This window comes from Microcebus murinus, chromosome 19, assembly GCF_040939455.1.
Source record: "Microcebus murinus isolate Inina chromosome 19, M.murinus_Inina_mat1.0, whole genome shotgun sequence".
Classification (NCBI taxonomy): domain Eukaryota; kingdom Metazoa; phylum Chordata; class Mammalia; order Primates; family Cheirogaleidae; genus Microcebus; species Microcebus murinus.
In genome coordinates this window covers 19,665,936-19,688,078 of record NC_134122.1, presented here as the reverse complement: position 1 = coordinate 19,688,078, position 22,143 = coordinate 19,665,936, and the positions used below count along the sequence as shown (strand labels likewise).

General features: G+C 50.9%; 1 long non-coding RNA gene across 1 annotated transcript in view; it reads left to right on the top strand.

The window, feature by feature from the left end:
- Positions 1–19,399, top strand: part of LOC105879696 (uncharacterized) — a 79,222-nt gene extending 59,823 nt beyond the window's left edge. The window contains exon 3 of the long non-coding RNA XR_012913492.1: positions 19,248–19,399. This is a non-coding gene — a long non-coding RNA (uncharacterized LOC105879696). The remainder of the gene's footprint in view (positions 1–19,247) is intronic.
- The last annotated feature ends 2,744 nt before the right edge of the window (positions 19,400–22,143 follow it).

Here is a 22,143-nt window from a genome sequence, read left to right as displayed (position 1 = left end):
TTATATATGGGGAGATTGAGGCTCAGAGGGAAGAAGTAGTTCACTGAGATGCCAGGCACAGAGCTCTGTCCTTCGTCTGCCTGACTCACGGATTCCCATCCTCCCCGTCAGGGCACTGTTCTGCAGAAACACACCTCATCCCTAATCTATTGCTCTAATATTTATAACAACGCTACAGCTCATTTTTCTTTGCTGCTTCAATGAATCACCTTCTGATACTTTTGATTTCTAAGCATAAAATGCCACCTCGATTTCTATTATCCGCCGGAGCCAAGGAACAATTCCCGGGTCTACTCTTTGCCTGGGTGTGTTTTTTTTTTCCCTGCCATGCCTTATGGCCTGTGCTGCCAGATATACAGCAAAATGGGTTTGTGATTTAGCGGCAGAAAAGGTTAACTCTAAATAATGATCAGAAAGTTAAAATATAGAGCCAGAATGTTGCTTTAGTTTTTATAGGTTTTAAATAATTTTGCCTCCTTCCCTGAAGGATTTAGCATAATTCAATGAGAAAATTGCATTCGGATCCTGTGGGCTACTCTGACGTGACTGAATTGCAATGAGCAGAAGAGATGCAAAGTGTCTTTCTGGGGATGAAGCCGGCTGAGCCGTGAGCGCAGAGGGGACTGACCCTGGGGGATGTCCTGGCTTCCCTGGACTCCTGGGTCTAGCCCCGGGGAGCGGGCCGCGTGGCACAGCTGGAGTGAGAGGAGGCCAGGGCAGAGCGTTCATGGCTGGGCCAGGAGGAGCCGAGAGGCGGCATGGCTGGGAGGAGAGCATTGGGCCGATACAGCCCGGAGAAAAGTTGGTTCTTCTCCCGTCTCCTGTGCCGTCAGCTCCAGACTGCCACCTGTGTAGGAGTGGTTGGATCCCATCCTTGCTGTTTACCAAGTGCATGAATTAGGATTGTGTCTGGCTGCAATTAACAGAAAACCTAACCCTGGCTTAAAGAGACAGGGGTTTATTTATTTCCTTTTGTGTAATAAGAAAAACTCATAGGCATCCTCCCGCTCGTGCACAGCACAAAGCTGCCAGCAAGGGCCTGGACCTGCTCGCCTTCTCCTGCAGGCATCATCGCACACGGTGTCTACACCACAGCGTTGCTGTGAAGATTAAATTGAATTTATACTTGTAGAGTCCTTGGTATATAGTTCTGGGTACATAGTAAATGCTACATAGTCTTTTTTAACTCAAGAAGCTTATTTTAATCTGGTTTTCCTCTACATGGTGGATCAGAAACGTTTTTCCATAGCAATAGAGATCCGCATCGTGTATTTTAATGGGTGCATGATGCTACGGGCTTAGCATTATGGTTTAACAGATCCTCTATCGTTGGATAGCTAGGTTGCTTCCGGCTCCACATCATTATAAATATCCTTATTTGTAAACCTCTGTATACCAATCCAGTGCTTTTTCTATTTATTTATTTCATTTTATTTTTTAGAGACTGGGTCATGCTATGTTGCCATGAGGTTGCCAGGCTGGTCTTGAACCCCCGGCCTCAAGTGATCCTCCCACCTCAGCCTCCATAGTAGCTGGGATTACAGGTGCAAGCCTCCATGCCTGGCCAATCCAATGATTTTTCTGTGGACAAATTACCAGAAGTGGAATTGCTACACTAGTGCCTGTCTATGTGTGTGCACGTGTGTGTGCGTGCAACGGGAAGAGGCTGGGCAGGTGCACAAGTTACTCAGGGTCCCCCCTCCTGCCTGAGCTATTAGCTCAGGATCTAGTTTGGAGTTTGAAAGGGAGTTGTGCCTGCCCTGTCCTCACACAGAGGCTGGTTCTGACTTCACTGCCGAGGGGACTGGCGTTCCCCATGGCTGGGTGCTTGGACTCCTCAGAATAGGGTGCAGTCAGCCCCTTTGGCTCCCTGGCCTCTCTCAGTTCAGGACCTCAAAGATGAGTGTCCTGATGCTCCCTGAAGCTGGGTCCTTTAACAGATCCTGAACCAACATGTTCCAAAGCCAGGTGATGGAATCAGTAGATACGGCTGTTTCAGAAGGCGAACTCTTAAGAATAATAACAGCTAATATTTACTGACTGCTTCCTGCGTGCCAGCGCTGTGATAAGCACTTTATATTCTTTGGATAATCACAACGGTCTTAGGAGGTAGGTGATATTGACACTCCAATTTTCAGATGAGGAAACTGCAGCTCAGCATGGTTAAATAGTTTGTTCACAGTTACGGAGTGAACAAGAGGTAGATCTGGGACTCTAGAGCTTGGGTTCCTAACCCCTGCGTCCCACTGCTGCTGTTTCTAGGTGACCATCTAAAGTGTAGCAGGACAAAGACCTCCGTCCCCACGACCGAACACATTTAGGGGAAGCCTGTGAGACGCTGGGCATCGTATGATCGTTGAACGTGGACGTGCTCTCGCTTCATCCCCATGGGGTAGTCCGTATCATCTGCACGCCGAAAATGACATTTTTCACTAGACTTTGTAGGTAGGAGACTGGGTTTGGGGAGTTTTAATTTTCACAGGCTGCTGAAAGGGATATTTCGGACATTTCACTTACGTGAAATGAAGCCTCCTGTGTGCTGCGAGTGTAAAATATCAATTCCTTGGGACCCAGCTTCATTGCAAGAACCCTTTTCTGTGGCTATGCCTCAGCCTGCAACCACTCAAACCCCAGGGGGGGCAGACTTGGAACTCAGCAGTGCTCTGGTTTGCTGCTGGCTGCACGTTGTGGGTTGACACGACCATCGTAGCTGGGACACTGAACAGTGTGTGTTCACACACGAGCATTCTGCACAGCATAAATCAATTTAAAAAGCAATTTACCTGTGGCTAGTGATGAATAAGATGCTAAGATGATGCTGTGGCAGAGATGGCCAGCTAGTTTTCAGGAACATGTGCTCCCCTTTACATCACATGGAAGCGTTGCCGAGAGGCAGCTGCTTCCTCCCCCAGCACCCCCGGCTCCATTGACTAGATCTGCCCATGGACTGTGAATAGACCTGATTATGGTCACTTTGGGGTTGGGACCTTTAAGAAGCAGGTTGAGTTGTCTGTTTTACCTTTTTGCGTGTCCTGTGGGTTGTGGAGGACTCTGGGGTCCCTGGGGATGGTGGAGAAGCCTGGGTATCTGATCCTTTGAATGCAGTGTCACCAATGACCGGGGACACCCACATCAAGAGAGGATAGTTGGGTGAGGACGTTTCAAGTGGGAAATGGAAAAAGAGAACAGCCATGCCTTGGGGCAGAGCAGCTGTTCTGTGTAAGGCTGTTTCGGGGGCGTGCTGTGCCTGGTGAAGGTGGGGTCTCAATACGTGTTTGGGGGAGGAAGTGATCTTCCAAAGTGGTCAGGAAGTGCCAGAGGAACAAGTCCAGGTCATGATTTGGGAAATGATGAGGTCAAACATCAAGTCCAAGGAGCAGACATGAGATAGAAATGGAAGGACAAAGGCAAGAGGAGCTTCAGAGAGGTACAGTCCCAGAGCCTGGCAGGGATGAAGCCAAGACACCCGAGACGATGAACAGGAATGGGGTGACACTCATTCAATTCACTGGTGGCCATGGGGTGGGGCTCACCTCAAGGTGCAGAGAGGGAGGATGACCAGCATCCCTCCTACACACGGGAGGAAGGTGGGGCAGAGGTTTGGATCCTCCAAGTCACCATCTGGTGTTACAAGGAGCTGGACAGTGAAGTGAAAATGGCTAACCGTGGGGCTGAGGCAGGGCTGAGGCAGGGCAGGCAGCCATGTCTACATCCTCTGAAACAGTGCCCTGATTTTCCTGTGAGAATCTCCTTTCTCATGCTGAATCTTATTGGTTCAGGTGAGGCCAGTGCTGCCTCTGGTCTCAAGAATTGGCGAGTGACCAACTCTCAACCAATTAGCACAGGCCACACCCACCCTGGCTGCAGTGATTGGTTCAGGGATGGGCATGTGACCTGAGTCCGGCCAATGAAAGCCAGTGTCGGGACTTTTGCTGGACCTGTTGGAAAAGAGGTTCTTTCTATTGAGGTTGCTGAGAAGGTAGAAAAAAAGCCCGGAGGTGTCGTAAGCCACACTTAGAGGGGGAAAGTCACCGGAGTATGACTGCGACACAGAGACACATGTTCCTGGCACCATCCTTTGGAATCTAGATGCAGCAATGCTTGAAGCCAGACTTGGAAGTTGCATGTGCCGATAAATTGCCCTAATAGATTAAACCATTTTAGGTTGGGGTCTTTCACATACAACTGAAAGAATCTTGACCGACTTTGGGTTTTCTCTTCCAGCCCCTGCTGTCTCTTGGGGCTAACTTTTGACCTCCTTCCTTCAAAAGTATTACAAATGGATTTTTATGGGAAGGGTTTCCCTGAGAAGGCCATTCCGCCACCTCCATTGCCTCCAGGATGAACAAGCTTCCTGGCGTATGAGTGCGCCTACTTTGCTCCTTCCTTCTCACCCCTCCTTGGCGAGCGTGCCCGCTTTCCAGTGATCACCACTGGATTCCCGCTTTGGACGTCGTGTATCTATGGCACGGAGCATCTACTTTGTGGCAGGCACACTCCACCTACCACATCTTATTTCATTCTCACAGCAGTCCTGGGAGGGAGGTTTTATTATGCCCATTTTATAGAGGGGAGGAAGCAACTTGTCCATGATCCTGGTGGGTCCTAGGTCCCAGGGAACATCAGACAGACAGAGGGACGTAAACTCAGCAGGCATCCCCACTGCAGGGCAGTTATTTGCAAACAAGCTACCTAGGAGAGTCGGGGAGTTCCCCAGCTTAGTTTCCCTCCCCAGGATGCCAAGGCCCAGGGGTCTGGTGTCAGGGCCTCGCTCCCCCTGCCCCCAGCTGCTCTAAGTCCTCACTAACTGCAAACGGAGTTCCCATTTCGAGGAAAAAAGCCAAGGGCAGTCACAGATGATTCACCACCGTCCTCGAAGGCTTTCAGAATTGTCCTCTTTAAAAGAAGCCAATTTATTTTTTATTCAAAATCCATACGAAACAATTGAACAATAAAACTGTCAGCCTCACTGTCTCTTTCAGCCTGGAAACATGATCACCTCTGAAATTAAGCCTCCTCCCTCTCTTCCTCCCTCTCTCCCTCCCTCCCTCCCTCCTATCTTTCCTTCCAGTAATGTTTTTGGAGCACCCAGTATGCACCACGACCTGTGCCAAGTTCAGATTTTCTCTTCACATGTGATTCCCTCCTGAGATTTATTTTTAAGGCATTTTCTGATTTCCAAATTTGGCTCTTAACCATGAGAGGGGTTTCAAATCGGTAACCTTTAAAAGAAAAGATGCCAGGCTGAGAGGGCAAAGACCTTGGTTTTCAGACCAGCTCTGTGATTTATCACCTGTGTGACCTTGGACAGGGTTGCCCTGTCTCCGCCCCTACATTTCTTCATCTGAGAATTGCCATGAGGATCCTTGTGCTGTGCACTGCGTCTCTGGAATGTTCTCTAAGAGCAGGTCTTCGCCTTGGTGCCATTCACTGGCAGCAGGCAGAGAAGTGTGGCACCAAGTAGGTGCTCAGAGCATTTGTGGTGAATGAATGAATGAAGGTTTGGGTTAGGACCCTCATTCTGAAAGGCCAGGGACCCCATCCTGGTCCCCAGAGTCCCCCAAGCCTAGAGCCATGGGGCTCATACCAGAGGCTGGAGCCTCTGTTTGCAGAGTTTTAAATCACTGTGGGGTGCGGAGCTCAGGATGGAAAACTGACAGGAGGCTGAGCGTGGCTGGGGGGCACGGGTGGGGATACTGCTCACATGTCACTGTGGCACTCCCGGCCCCATCTGCTAGCGAGGGTGGCGGGAGGCTCTCTCCGGAGATAAATGCAACCTTTGCAGGTCACATCTTTATGCTGGCCTGAGGCGAGGCAGGCACTGCCTTCATCCGAACTGGGAAACATAAAACCCCCATGCACCATTGATGAGCTGCCACCAGCAGCAATCTCAGACGCGCTTCATCTGGGGGATGTCATACATTATTGACGCTGCCTCCCCCGCCCCTCCGTGACTGCTGAAGGGCAAAGCAGCCTCTGGGGGTGGGGTGGGGGCAGACGGCTCCAGAGTCCCACCAGTCTGGGGGGCCTGTCCTGCTGTGTGGCAACCTGCCAGTCTCAGGGGTGACAGCCTGGGTTTTAAAGTCCGGGGCCTTGTGGCTTGTTCCACTCCTCTGAGCCTCTGTTATCTCATTACTGCAAGGAGAGGGGAGTCCTGGTATCCGCGACCCTGGGGAAGGATTAGCGGACACAGTGCATGGAAAGAGCTCAGCACACCCGAGCTGTGCCCACGATAAGCCCTCCGTAAAAGGAAGCTGCGTTACACAAAGTGCTTTGTAAGAATAAATACCGTCTGCAGGTGAAGGTTGGTATGTGTGGGAGGATCCAGCTCCAAGGCACAGTGGGCAAGACTCCGAGCCTGGGTTCAAAGCCCAGCTCCACCTCTTTCCAGCCGTGTTGGGCAAGTTCCTTGGTTGCTTTGTGCCTCGGTTGACTCATCTGTAAAATGGGATGACAATAGCACCTACCTCTTAGAGTTCTTTTGGCAGTCCAGTGAGTTAACACAGAGAGGGAGAGTTTAGAACTGGGCCTTACTTGTGGCAAGTGCTCTGAGAGGGTCTCTAGTGTCATTTAAGGCTCCCCCTCCCGCCCCCACGCCAGTGCTGTACCTGACCCACTCTTTGGCATGGATACCTTTTTTGAAAACTGCAGGACCAGTATTCACCCCATGTCTTACCTCCCCCTCTGTGACGGGGATTGGGGTGATGGATGTTCAGAGTCGTCGTGGTGGACAGAATGATGGTTCTCCAAAGATGCATGTGTCCCGATTTCTGGAACCCATTAATACGTTACCTTACCTTTCAAGAGAGACTTTGTAGATGTGACTAAATTAAAAATCTTGAGATGGGGTGATTATCCTGGGTTATCTGGTGGGGCCCGCTATATCACAAGAGTCTTTGTAAGAGGGGGACAGGAGGGTCGTAGGGAAGGGAAAGAGAGAGAGAGAGCAAGAAAGAGAGAGAGAGAGAGACCGAAGATGTTACGCTGCTGGTCTGGAAGGTACCGGAAGCGGCCATGAGCTGAGGAAGGCACCAGTTTGCGGTACTGCATCGTAGCAATGATCGGAAATGAATACAGTCCCATAGTAAGAAGGGAGACCCGCCCTTGTCCCTCTGCTGTGGCAGTTGAGGAAGCCTTGGGCACCAGGCGGGCTGGGACGTCCCCTGACTCACTGTGTGAGTGGGGTGAATTATGAGGCTTCTCTGAACTTGCTTTCCTCATCTGTAGAGGGGAGATTACCATTGTCATGGGAATCGAACCCCAAAATGCCAAAGGCACAGACCTGGCGTAGAGCAGGCGTTCGGGGGCATGGAGCTCCCTCCCTCCGTCCTGCCAGCCCAGCACAGACAGAGCCTGCCCTTTCCCTGTGCCCTTTAGTCACTGCGGGCAGAAGGCCAGCCCTGGCCCGTGGGAGGGGCGAGGGTGTGCGGAGAGCCAGGGCCAGGCTGTTACTTGGTGGGAAGCGAGCACACTGAAAGGCCTGTCCCATTCCTCCTCTCTCGTGGCCTGACCGCCGACATTCCAATCTTGTGTCACACGGGCCCACTCCTGTTCCACACTGATGGCTCTGAGGGCTCTCCACCACTGTCTTAATGGCAGGCACGTCAACGTGGCCACTTAAAACTTCTTGGAGAGGTGGCACTTTTGGAGAAGGTGAACGTAGAGACTGACCACCTCTCCTTTTCCCCAAAAATGTTGCCAGTGCTGGAACCTCAGCATTCATTCATTCTACGAATATTTATCGAATACCTACCATGCGCCAGCTTAGACTCTGATGGGCGGAGATAGACAATAGACACGTAAGGAGGCGAATCAATACATAGGGAAATTTTCCATTTCAGTCAGTGATCAAAGAAAATAAAGTGGGGTGCTAGGGACAGCATGACTAGGGGGGACAGAGCTGGCCGGGGAGGATGCTGACCTGGGGGGCTGGAGGAAGCTGGTGAGGGGGTGGAGGTCCTCGGGCTGGGCCTCACGTTGGGGGCTGTCACAACCCTAATTAGTTGTTGTCACTGCCGAAGTCCATGAGGCCCCCATGGTGGGCGAACAGGGATGTGCGTGGTCCAGGCTCAGCACGGGAGGTCCGTTCAAAGCGGCGTAGTCAGGAGCCGGTAAGGCGTTGGGGCAGCCCAAACACTGCCTTCTCTGGGCGCACTTGGAATGTGCTCCCACCAGGGTGAGGGGCTGGGCAGGGCCGGGGGAGGGGCATTTCAACCCCTGCTGCGAGTGGAGAATGGCTTCAGCCATTCCTTGGGGGCGTATTCTTGACCTGCAGGGCCCGTGTCTTGTTTTTAATTGAGGGGGAGATCAGGAGGTCCACGCGGCCTAGAACCCAAGACTACACAGCTCTATTATACAATCTACCTGGCGCATAATAAATCCTGGCGTGGATGTGTGAATATACGCACGTATGTGTGTACACACGTATTCTTATTAAAAAATGCAATTTAAATTTCTGACATTGTGTCCAAATAAGACTTGAACACCATTGTAGTCAGAGATCCACTAACAGGTTTGAAAGAAGTAATTTATTCTAAAACTTTAAATTGATGTCCCATTCCTGGACCTCATTGCCCATAGGGAACACAAAATTGATAATATTTTAGAACTCCCATAATTATCTTATGAAAAGTATAATTATATTGCTTTGCCTTTTTTTTCCCCTTGAGGGTGTTAAAATGTTCATACATTCATTCCAGGTGTGCCACGACCTGATTGTTTGGGCATTCTTTTATTTTTTAATATGTCAGGAGCCTCAAAGAAGGGCGGGACTCAGGCCTCTCCATGCTTTTGGAGGGGACAGTGGCGGGGGTGGGGGGAGTGGGGGAGTGGGGGAGGAGGAGGGGAGGAGCTGACGGCTCTGGCAGGTCCCTGCTCCAGCACGTGGGCGAGAGCGCTCTCCTTCCTCCCACGAGGGGGAAGTAATTACTTGAGAACACTGCCGCTCCCTCCACGGTGGTTTCAATCTTCAACAATTTCCCGACTTGTCATCCCACCTGCAGCCCTGGTCGTCCTGTTGCAGCCCGGAACGCAGAGTGGTGGAAGCAATTACTGTTGACATTGTCACATTGTCATGGCGGCGTTTGTCACCCCACCTGTCTCCGGGTGCCAGCACCCGACATGTGGCCACCTGCCGTTTCTCACCTGCCCCCTGTCCTCCGCCCCTGCCACCTGGTGTCGGGAGCCGGCAGAAGTGGGCAGCCAGCCTCCAGGTTCCAGGACAGACAGACAGACAGCCCCACCTCACCTGGCCCCTTCCAGCTGCCCGCCAGGTGTGCCCACACGCTGAACCAGACTAGCCCCTGGTGGGCAAGAGTTTAGGATTTACGGGAGCAACTTGGGTTTGGGAGTCGGCAGACCTGGGTTTCCATCTTGGCTCCTCTACTGGGCCTTGAAGAAGTAACTCCTCATCTCAGGTACACAGTTTTCCGGATCTGTAAAATGGGCTTTGGTTTACAGGGCTTTTGTAAGAACCGGATGAGATACGGATGCAGAACAGCTAGCATAGCGCCTGGCGCTTAGTAGGTGCTCGATAAATTGCCATTACCGTGAGGGAGGGCAGGGGCGTGACATGCAGCCCTGAACTTTGAACCTGGAGGGTCTGGGCCAACTGAGCCCCCTTACCACAGCCACACCCAGCCACCAGCAGCAGCATTGACAATGACAAAAGGCCCTGCAGATTGGAGCCCCCTGCCGCTGTCCTAAGACCTTTGCTTTGTAATATCTCTGGACGCTGGGAAGAACTCTAGGATCGTAGAGATGAGAAATCAGAGGACCAGGCAAGTGACAACCTAAGGCCACACAGGGGAGCTGGGAGTGAGGGGTAAGCTCAGGGGTGGCAGTCAAAGTATTTATAGCCACACATAGCACGCCCTGCCCACAGGACAGAGGAGGCTTGGAGGCTGGGGCGGGGGCTGGAGGGAAGACAGGGTGGCTGGGGAGGTGGCATTTGGGGCAGCCATTTGCCAACTAGCAGGGGAGGCTCTCAGTGTTTTAACTGCCAGTGGAGCTAGCCCAGGTGGGCTCCCACTCAGCTCCTGTTCCACCCTCTGGGCTGCCTCCTCTTTCTCTTTCATCACTGTCATCTCCCTCCCTCCTTTCCTCTTCCCCCCTGTTCCTCTCCCTCCTTCTCCAGAAGCCCCTGCAGGCAGGAGTGCTCCTAGGGGGTGTCTCATTCACCTCGGTTGCCAGAACAAAGCACCAAAGACCGAAGCTTCAATAACAGAAGTGTTCTCCCCACAGTTGTGGAAGTCCAGGACCCTGGTGCCAGCAGGATTGGTTTCTTCTGAGTCCTCTCTCCTGGCCTGCAGGGGGTTTCCCTCTGTCTGCCCATCCCTGTGTCCTGTTCTCCTCTTCTTAGAATCCACCAGTCAGTGGATTAGGACCTTGCCCTGAAGCCCTCAGTTTAACTTAATTACTTCTTTGAAGGCCCTGTCTGCAAGTATGGTTACATTCTGAGATTCGGGGCTGGGACTTCAACATTTGAGTTCAGGGGGACACGATTCAGCCCGTAACACTGGCCCACCCCGGGCCGTCTCCTCCCTCTCCACCCCATCATCCCCCGGCCCCGGTGTGCCTTCCGGAACGCCACGTAGGAATAGCTGCAGGGAAATCCACAGGTGGGGAATGCTGGACACACCAGCTAAATCCCCAAAAAGAAGAGTCTCTGGGCTTCCACACTACGGTCCTGTGGACTTAACAGGCTGTCCACACCATGAAGCTCAGCCGTGGAGAGGAGGCAGTGGTTTCGTCCAGGTCCCGGGCCACCTCCCGTGAACACATAGGTAGACAGGGAAGAGCGATGAGTTGGCAGGCGTTGGCCGGGACACGGAGTGGGACTCCTGAGCAGTCCTCTGACCTCTCCAAGTCTGTCTCCGGCTGCAGTGGACCAGTGTGGTTTTTATTTCTCCAGGACTTTCCTTTGAGGGACTGCTCCCCACCCCACACTGTTTATGGAGCTCTAATGTGCTGTCACTTAGAACATCGGGTCGCCCCTGTCTGCACGGGGCACTCCTGTGACCCTGACACAGCAGAGTGCCATCCCCACTCTTCTGGTCACAGTAGCTGGTTCAGGAATGAGCACATGACCCAGGATGGACCAATTCCAACCCTTCACTGGAATTATTTTTTATTTTTTAATTTTTGCAGGAAGAGGAGGAGAAAGTAAGTTGCCTCTCGAGTTTGGAATTGAGAGGATGAGGTAGCTCCTCTTCCAAATGATGAAAATATGTACATAGTAGGAGATGAAAGGTTCAGAATCAGCCATAGAGGGGAGATTAAAAAGGTGGAAATGGGGGGGATATGTGTGGGGGAGAGCGGCAGAGAGAGAGGGAGAATGTGAGAATGAGCACAGTTTCATATGAAGCCCTGGATCCAGCTATGCCTGAAGGTAGCTCTATGCTCAACTTCCCAGTTGTGTAAAAGTCACCCCTTTCAATATCATTACTATGACTTGAACCCAAGGGTCTGGAAGGGCCATTTGCCACCTCACACTGCGGCTTGACTGCCTTTCGGATTTCCAAACAGACCGCACCTCACCTCCCAGCTTCACCCACGTGACACTTCCCTCTGCGCCACTCTCTTCCGTTCTCCATTTCCTTGGCAACTCCAACTCGTCCCCCGGCTCTCGACCTAGCTGTCATCTTCCTCCAGGAATTCTTGCCTGCCTCCTCTGAGCTGTCCCTCCTCCGTAACCCCTGAGCGCCTTCTCTAATGGGCACGGAGCTCTCTGACGTCCGGGCCTGTTTGTGCCTTTGTGGTCCCATCCAGCCATCCAGCACGGGGCCACGTGCCTCCCGCGCTCACGGAGAGAGCTGTGCTGTGGCGTCTCCTTCCAGCTGCATCATCACGCCTTCGCGCAGGGCGCTCGCGGGTGCTCAAGGGATGCGCAGTATCATCGAGGGCTCCGGCAGGGCACACGGCACACGCAAGGGACGACTGAGGATGGTTTACCGAAGGGACCGCGTGCCAGGGCCTGGGCAGGGTGAAGGGCAGCCGGCAGGAGATTATGGTGTTCTCTGGGACCAGCAGCGACGGGGAGCCGCCACCATCCCTAGGGGAAGGAAGGTCTGAGCAAGCCCGGCGGGAGCCGTAGGTGAGGGCGAGGGCCATCCCAGAGGACCTGCGGTTCTCATTAGAGGAAGAGCTCCACTCCTCTCTGCGGCTGTGGTAGTCTGGTTTACATTGCTATACAGGAATCCTGGAGGCTGGGTAATTTATAAAGAAAAGAGGTTCATTGGCTCACGGTTCTGCAGGCTGTGCAAGAGGCATGGAGCCAGCAGCCACTTCCGATGAGGGCGTCCGGAAGCCCCGGTGATGACGGAGGAGAAGGGGGAGCAGGTGTGTCCCGTGGAGACAGAGGGAGCAAGAGAGGGAGGAGGAGGTGCGGGATTTTCGAGAGAACTCACTCAGCCATTCACGATAGGTCCACCGCCCTGACCCAGACACCTCCCACTGGGCCCCACGGACAATGTTGGGGATCCAATTTCAAGTTTAGACTTGGAGGCGGCCAACATCCCACCCGTATCAGTGGCCTAACAGGGAGAGCAAACTCTCTGACCTCTCCTCCTGCCCCGTGACCTCCCGTTGTCACCTCCCATCAGCCAGACCCAACCTGGAGCCAGAGCGCGAGGGGCTGACCCTCGGAGAGCACAGTGACCTCCTGTTTACCCACCCCAACCCTGCAGTGGGCCTGTGCTCCAGGTGCTGAGCGAGCACAACCTTGGAGATGTCACTTCGGGAGGTCAGGCTGGGAGGCAGTCCATGCCCAGAGATTCCAGCGACGGGGGAAGCAGCATCACCAGTGACACAGGCAGAGGCTGCCGACCCTACCCCGTGACCCGACCCCAGCCAGCCACCCCTCCTAGGCGTGAACAATGATCAGACATGCTCTGCCACTTGTCACTAGCGTGTCCTCACACGTCACCTCCCCAGGGACAAGGGAGCACCATTTAGAACACGGAGGATAATTATGTTTCAAATGAATTGGGCTATCGGTGTGTGTGGGGGGGTGGCATCCTGGCCGAATAAATCACAGCAGATGGGGGCAGTTTTCATGGAGCCAAGAGGCCGCGGCTGCTTTGTGACAGATTCGTGTAAGAGGACTTTTGTGCCACCACCCAACATTCATAAGTGATTTCTCCCCTCCGTGTGTTTCAGCCATTTCCCAAGCCAAATGAAGATAAATGTCAGATGAGCAAATAGCCTTCAAATTGCTATTGAAAATATTTTGAAAAAGCCATGAAATGCCAAGCCTTTCTCTCTTCCATGGGGGTTCCATTTATCTTCTGAGAAATGTCCTCCGCCCCACCCCGGAAACTAAACACTGCTCAGTGAGGTGAGGAGTTATGCCCAAGTGGTATGTCTGAGGAGCTGGCAATGCCTAAGGGGTGCTCCCCCCAGCTGGGTGAATTTCCATCCAATTGGTGTGAGCTGACCAGCCCGTGCCAGGCTCCCAAGAAGATGACTCCATTCCGTGTTTACTGAGCACCTACTATGTGCCAGCCATTGCGTCCGCACTGGCTGTTGTAATAGACACTGCTGTTACTCTTGCAGAGCTTACTCTGCGAGAGTATGTGGTGTGTGGGGAGATAGACAATAAAGAGATCATGGCTGATGGGGACAAGTGACAGCAGAGCAAGGGGGACAGCAAAGATGGGGGTTGGGGGCTATTTAGACTGGGCAGTGAGAGAAGTTGTCCTTGTAACATTTAGGCAAAGGCGAAAAGGAGTCGAGTGGAGCCAAGCAGGTATTTGAGGCGAAGGGTTACAGGCAGAGGGAACAGCATGTGCAAAGGCCCCGAGTGTGGGTGGGTCTGGTGGGTTTGAATGGCAGCATGAAGGCCAGTGTCGCCATAGCAGAGCGTGAGATTGGGGAAGTGGTAGGGGCCGAGGTCGGAGAAAGAGCTGGATCCTTGCCACGTATGAAATGTCAGGCTGGGGGAGAACTTCAGATTTGAATTTGAGTGAGACTGGGAGTCACTGGAGTGTTTTGGGCAGAGACGTTACTCGATGTGATTTTTGTTCTATAGTGGGGTTCCTCTGGCCGCTGTCTGCCATCCAGGACCAGGAGTCGGGAGTGATGGCGTCTTCTTGGGTGAGAGACGACAGTGGCTGGGGTCACAGGGTGGTGCCGCAGGTACTAGTGGCCATCCTGGGTACATTTTGCAGCTAGAGCTGATGCGATTCGATGATGGATTGGATGTAGAGCATGACCGGGGTGGAGGGGAAGGTCAAGGATGACTTTAAGATTTTTGGTTTGAGAAACGGGTAAAGTGGAGGTTCCAGACCAAGTTTGGAGAAGGAAACACAGAGTTTAGTTTTGGACGCATGAAAGTCTGCGAGCAGCCAAGCGGTGCCGTGGAGTGGGCGGGCAGCTGCACGATGCAGTGATAGGGACGCCAGCTGCACGGACAGCGTCTAGAGCCACCGGAGTGGCTGGGGTGATCTGGGGAGGCAGAGGATTTGTTCAACCGGTCTCATCAGGAATTTCTCTATGCACAGCCCTGATCCACATGTTGGGGCGTAGCTGGTGGGCTAGTGTAGAGGACAGACAGGTAGCTGGGCAATTTCAATCCAATGTTTTGAGTGTTGCTATGGAGGAAACACAGGGGAGGCACCCGATTTGGTCTTGAGACTCACGCAAGACTTCCTGGAGGAAGTGAATTTTATGCCGATACTTGAAAGATACAAGCAGCTAATACTTTCCTTGCACAGTCAGCCTCTGTATCGGTGGGTTCTGCATCTGTGGCTTCAACCAGCTGTGGATGGAAAATATTTGAAAAAAATCACATCAGTACTGAACATGCACATAGACTTTTTTCTTGTCCTTATTATTAATACCTAAATAATATAGTTCAACAACTATTTACATAGCATTTACGTTGCATTAGGCATTAAAAGTAAGCTAGAGATGATTTAAAGACATGGGAGGATGTGCATAGGTCATGTGCAAATGCTACACCATTTTATATCAGGGTCTTGAGCATTCTTGGATTTTGATATCCTCAGGAGGTCCTGGAACCAAACCCCCGTGAATACTGAGGGACAACCGCATTTTCTAAGTGCCAGGTACGGTCTCAAACACTTTGCAGTAGCAGTCCTCAAACTTTGCTGCATGTTAGTGTCACTTGGGAACAATTAAAACCCCCACGTGGCTGAGCCCAGAGTCCATGTGGGAAGGAGATGCCCGAGAGCGTGGACACCAGGAGGTCTGGCTCACTGGGGGCCACAGAGCTGTTTAAGTGGCAAATGTCACTGTTTCTGGAGCTCAGAGAGCTCGTGAAACACGGGACAAGGCGAGGACAGAGGGGCAGACTGGGACCCGCTCACGGGTGGTTTTCCAGTCCATAATAAGAGATTTAAATTTTATTCTAAGTGAAACTGAATTCATTAGAGGATTTTAAACAGGGAAGTTATAGGACCTCAGTAAAGCCATTCTGGGTGCTGCGTGGAGCACTGTTTGTAGAAAGAGGAGCGAGCAAGAAGGCCAGGAGGCCAATGAGGAGACAGCTGCAGGTGTCGGGAGAGGCGATGGCGGCTAGTTAGGATGGTGGGGGCGGAGGTGGAGCGAGGTGTATAGCTTAAGGCCATACCTGGGTGGATCAGAGGGCTCGTGGATGGGCAGGGAGGGGAAGGGAGGGATCTCAGATTGTCCCAAGGCGTTTGGACTGATCACCTGGGTGGAAGAGATTACCTTTACTAATATGTGCTAGGTGTAGTTTCGGCAGCCACAGAGGTTGTGAATAAGAACTCCATTCTGGACATACGACACTATAGATGCCTCTGCGAAATCCAAGAAATTCAAACAGACAATCGAATATTCACATCTAGAGTTTGGACATGTGCATGCCAGACCACAGCTGTGGAGTCTGGGGTTTGGGCCATAATTCCAAAAGATACGCTCCCAAATGCTGTCATCCCAAATGTTGAAATCCTGAAAATATACTTCTGGAAAACATAACTTGAAAATGCTTTAAAAGCAGTTTATTCACATTCTAAAAAGTGGATTTATTTGAGAAACATATAAAAACACAACAGAACACTTTATTGGCCATTTTACACCATAAAATAGGCGATAACAACATACACATTTTTACAAGCAGAAATACATATGTTAATGATATAACAGTTGTGAGCAGACAAACCATATTTATAGAGAAACAGGTCAAAAAGTGAAATGCATAATAAATGCACAACACTGTGCTTGCTACTGTGCGCACCCGGCTCTGTGACTGCGTCATCTGAAGTTCTGTGATGGACAGCCGAAGTCTTTTGAGGAAATTGATCAAAACCCGAGGTGGGTCACCGCTGCCTGTGCAGTCGCCCAGGGGGTTGAGAGAAGAGCACTAATCCCTTCCCTAGAATTCGGCTTGCGGGATCTCAACATTTGGAGTTTTAATGTTTCGGCGTCGTGATTTTCAGCATTTTACATATTAGGGACTTTAGACTTCCGAGGTTTTGATCTTTCAGGAGTTCAGTGTTTGGGATTATGGTGTTCTGGATTGTGCCTTTCAGGGTTATGATGGGCACTGTGTAGTGTGAGGGGTGATGTCACCTGTTCTCATGTCCCCCTGCAGACACTTGGCTCTCTTTTAGGGAAGGTGTTGCTACAGTCCGGCACACTTTTCTGTGCAATCAGAAGCAAGGTCAAGCAGACACAATAGTATAAATATTTGATATTTTTCTTAATGTTAAGGCCTACCCATCTCATTTTTCCAATGGGGAAATTGAGACTCTGGGAGGAAGGGACTTGCTCAGGATCACACAGCTGCATGTTAGTGGCAGAACTTGCACTTCCTTTCTCTGTGCTTAGATAATCTTCATAGGGCCCTTGGGCTGGGGGAGGAGGCACCAGATCCTGGGAGCACAGAGACCTCTGCCAGGTGGGCTCTGCCAGGTGGGCTCTGCCACTTAGCAAGAGGCCTTTAGTTTGCTGCTTCTCTGTTCCGCCTTCTTGCTCTTCATTCCCCTGGTGAGTTTTGTTAGCTCCTGGGTTTCCAGATATGAAAGCCCCTGGAGGTTGACGGGACCAGGAGGGACGTGATGTGGCAGCTGTTCCACCACTGCCCATGGCAGACATTGCCAGTCTGTCTCAGAACTCCTCATCACTGAGCCTTGAAACCACACTCCTCTGCACCTTGCAGGTAGTTGACATTCCAAAGTTGGCAGATGGGTGAAACCTGGACCATTGCTCTCTGTGTGGAGATTAGGTATCAAGCCAGCATGCAGGGAGAAAATAATGGAGTGCCAAAATCTTGGAAAAGTATACCAAATTCCTCATGAAGTACAATGTTTGCTATTTTGTGTACACGTATTTTTCCTCAATGAGTCCAACACAGCCAACTGTTCACCTAACTTTGGTATAGAAAACTATTTCTTTGTTGAGTTCTGGATGAAAAACATGACTTGCAACATTCTATAATATTGACCTTGAATCCACATAAGTAAAATGCACAGGAATTCTCCCCTGTGCTTGTCGTCTCTCTTCAGAACAATCCTCCTCTCTTCATCCTTCTCTTTGGTTTCAGTTACGTTAGCGAATGCTCATCGAATGCTGACTGTGCATTGGTCCTCCTCCCGGAGCTTTACATGTGTTGATTTAATGCCCGCAGCAACCCTAGGAGTGACTACTATTATTAACCTCACTTTTCAGATGAGGAAACTAAAAATCAGACAGGTTAAGTATTTTTCCCAATGTCACACTGCTCATGAGACAGGATTTGAAGCTGAAACTTTTGTTCCAGACCTGAACTATTTGAGCTGTCCAGAGAGCATCTGCATTAGTGGTGACCTCAGACCAGAACCCAGGCCTTGCTTCTGCCAGTCCAGGGCTCTTTACACGCCTCCGTATCTTCCCTCTTGACCTGGCTTCCCTGTACCCTTGCCTGGGGCTGCCGCGTTTGCTGATGGCTGCATTCCTCACCGGTCCTTGGTCATGGTCATCATGGCACGTTGGCTAAGCATGCACTCTAAGGCTCAAACATCATTTTCCCGATCCATTCAAAGCTTTGCTGATCTTGCCTGACATCTGCTTCTCTCAGATTCTCAGCCCCACGCAGCCAGCCAAATAGCCTCTGCACCTGTGAGCTCACAGCCATAGCTGCTCAACCAACTCAGGGCTCTGGGTTCATGGAGAGGGAATGGGAGGATGGAGTAGGGGCTTTGACCTCCTGGGGACCCCAGAATACTCTCCCTAGGGTCTCCTAAAAGTCATTGATCTCGGCAGTTTATCTTTTTAAGGCAGTTTAATCTGACTCCTAGAAGACCCATGAAGTCTACCTGTTATTTAAGGGCCCCAGCTGAGGGGATCAAGATTAGACCTTTGTTGGGATGAAGGCAAGAAAACAGATTCCTGGGACCAGTCAGACAAAGATGTTTGTCCAAACTTCCCAAAGGTCAATAGGTCAAACTTGATGCATACTCTCCTGTTTTTATTGCCAGCATCACCTACACATGCTCAATACTGTGGCTCAAACCAAACACACCTGCAGGGGGGCTGTGTCCCCAGGGCTGGGCCCCTGCTCCTAGTGTGAAGCAGGTACCTGCTCCAGGGCGGGTCCCTCTCTGCACACAGGAGCATCCCAGCTGGCACCGGTGACACCCTTCTGGGCGTGCAGGAAAACACAGCTGAATGTTAAACAAACACCCACTAATTACCCTGAGAATATTTATTGAGGTTTCCCACATTGTAATAAGAAATTATTGAAACATACATCACCTGCCGAGCTGTTAATCATCGGTAAATATATTTTAAATACAGCAGTCCATTAGTATTTTAATTTAGCCTGTCTCCTGGAGAATATGTACCCTATCAGACAAATGTCCTGAGCGTCAGAGCCAAAGGAAAAATTTCCTCACCTAGTTAATCTTTATGCTCTTCTCTTAGGAGGAAATTCCGGTGGCACCAGCAGGAGAAATGTCCCTCTGGGGCCAGTATTAATGGCAAGTGTCCTGGAGGAGCTGATGGGTGAGGCAGGGAGGCCACAGATCTGGAGAGGAGGTGGGGTGGGTGGGGGACCAGGGCAGGGCTGGGAGTTAGGATTGCTGATAATACAGTTCCTGCCTTTCCAGTTTACTGAAACGCAACATGATACAGCTGAAAAAAAAATGCAAGTGATGTATTGAGCCTCAACAGATCTGCCCAGCATGGATGCTCTGAACAGAGTGGCTTCCTTCCTTCCCCGAAGCCTTCCTCCCTGTCCAGGGGTGTAGTTCCAACTTCAAGCTTCCCCTGTGCCTTTATCTCAGGTGACGCCAGGTAGAAAGGGACGGACGCAGTGACAATGAACTGAGAGAGGTTTTTGCCCAGCCTCTGCCTTGGTGACCACTGTGTGAGTTTGTGGGACGCTCTCCCTGGGAGCTGCTTGTTCATTCTGCAGACACCCATCAGCCACCTGCTCTGTGATAGGTACTGCTCTGGGCCCTGGGGAGGGAGGGTGAGGGGAGCCAGGGAGAGAAGGTGCAGGCAGGCGTGTTCTAGAGAGGGGTGAGTGCTGGCAGCACACAGCAGGGTGATGGGGGCGGGGCAACTGCTGGGGGTGGGATGGCAGGAAACCCTGCTTTGGACTCAGAATCCATGCTTTGATCCGATAGGTGAGGGAGTGGGAGAAATGAATATCTTTGAAGTTTCAAAGCTGGAGTGGATAGTGGGCCACTCCCTGCATCCAGGAATTCAGGGAAGGGCAGGAGGGGTGATGACATCGTTTGGAATATGCTGAGTCAGAGCTGTATGTTGCACAGCTGTTTCAGGAGAAAGGCCTGTGCTGAAAATACTCCCCCACCCCCATTTGTGGTGGACCTGTGTGATGCACTGAGCCGTGTCCCCTCCGCACATCAGATTTCAGCACCCAAAGTTGGACAGTTCCATGCCTGCCGCCAGTGTCCTGCATGGAGCTTGTGTCTCTGCGTCTTTGCTTTGCTGCTTGGGTTGGAGCCCTTGGCTCAGTGCAGGGACAACCAGGAGGTGCAGTTAACATCCCCGGGAAACCCTCAACCAAAAGAAGGTGAGAGGTGGTGGATAGATGCCCTGGGTTCTCCATTCTCTGGTGGGGCAGTTCCAAGGGGCTCTGTGTGGCTCCTCAGAGAGTCCCCAGCTCCCCAGCTGCTCATCGATGCACGCGGGATCGGCTTTCTTCCCTGCACTCCCCAGGCCCCCACTCCCGCTCTCTCAAATAAACTTCTCAAACTCCCTGCACTTGAGTCTTTGTTCCAGGCTCTGCTTTTGGGGCTACACAAATTAGGATGGACTCTGCCATCATGAAACATGCATGAGAGTGTTCAGCACGACCCTGATCAAGGGCAGTGGCGAGTGTCCCAGGAAGAATGGGAGGCAGACGAGGGCTGAGACCACAACCTGAGAAGCACCGATGCTTAAAAGGCAGACAGAGAGGGTAGAGAGCATTCTCCAAAAAGCACACCAATAAACAAATCACCCGAGAGCAAACACGAACAAATGCTTAGACGAAATCCTCAGAAAATTTCTCTTCTTTCTTCCTCTATGGGCTATGAGGGAACAAACTGTTTTCAGGGGAATTTTCACACCCCTGGCCTAGCCCCATCTGGGACATTTTCTTCCCAGACCTTGTTGGTTTGCAATCCAGTATGGTGTGTGTGGTGTGAAATCTACCTGTGATGCCACCGGCTCAGGGGGTGTCCCTCACTCACGCCCAATCAGTCACCTCTTCTTCCTGTCAGCTTCTGTCTTTTAAAAATATAATTTTATTTTTAATTGATACATAATAGTTGCACATATTTATAGGGGAAGTGTTACATTTCAATACATGTGTACACTGTGTAGTGATCATATCTGGGTAATTAGCAAATCCATCACTTCAAACATATATTATTTCTTCATGTTTGGAACCTTCAAATCCCCTCTTCCAGCTACCGTCAGTTTCTATCTCATTCATCTCTCTCCACAATAATGCTGCATAGCAAACAGCCCTGACACTCAGGGGCACATGCAAATTAGCATTTGTTTCTTGCTCATGTACCTGCAGGTTGCTGGGGGCAGCTTCTGGTTCATAGATTTCCTTTTCAGGCTCAGGCTGGAAGGGCAATAGCTAAGTGAGGCACGTTCTTCTTGGAAAAGAGGTTGGACAGTCTCAGCGGGGTGAGCAGAAATGTACAAGGTGTCGTAAAGCCTGGACTCTGAATTCACAGACTGTCACTTCCATGCACACCTCACTGGATAAGCAAGACCTATGTCCACGCCCCTGATACCAGGGTGCAAGGAAGCACATTCTTCTCCTGAGGAGCGTGCACAGATGTGTGTAAATGAATACTTGCTAACCACTAATCTCACATCAGGCCTTGTAGCACATGATCTGTGCGTTCCTTGTGGAATTTGCAACTTTCTACCCTTCATTCTGTGCATGTCAATTACATGCTTTGTCTCCCAACCGAACCGCACTGAATGTCTTCAGGGGAGAATCCACGTTGCAACCACTCTCAGTACCTCCTCATCAATTAACTTAGAAAAGGGATATTGCACACAGTAATATGTGGTCAGATGCTGGGTATATTTTGAAGGTTGACCAAGTAGAATTTTCTGACAGATTGTATATGTAGTATGTGAGGAGATGAGGGAGAGGATGATGTTTTTGACCTGGGCAATTGAGAAAATTGAGTTGCCCTATACATATATGGGAGAAATTGTAGGAGGAACTGATGCTCAGAAGATTGAAGGTCATTAATATCTATTTCATTGCTTGCAGACGTGTGGGATGCTCAATATTTATGGGTGGTAGAGGAGATATTTAGGTGACATGCAGACCCGAGAACAGTTAGCATTGAACTGAGAGTTAGAAAGCTATTTATCTTTCAATTCCTTATCGACTCTTTTGATTAGTTAAAAACAGTCTCCGTTTGCTGCTGGCACGTCTTTAAACACTTGCTGATTTCCCTTTTTAGGAAAGAGAGAGTATGCTGCGGGTTTAGAGAATTGGGCTGGCAGCAACATCTAGCAGGATTTAATAGCAGCATTTTCATTTCATTGTCTTTCTTTTTCTGGGTAACTTCTCTTTAGGACTGTTGCTGCTGGTTCACTTACAGGCAAGGTACACGTTTCCTTTAAAAATGGATTTACTTATGCTAAAAAGGGAGTCAGTTTACAGAGAAATGTTTACGTGAATTCATCCGTCTG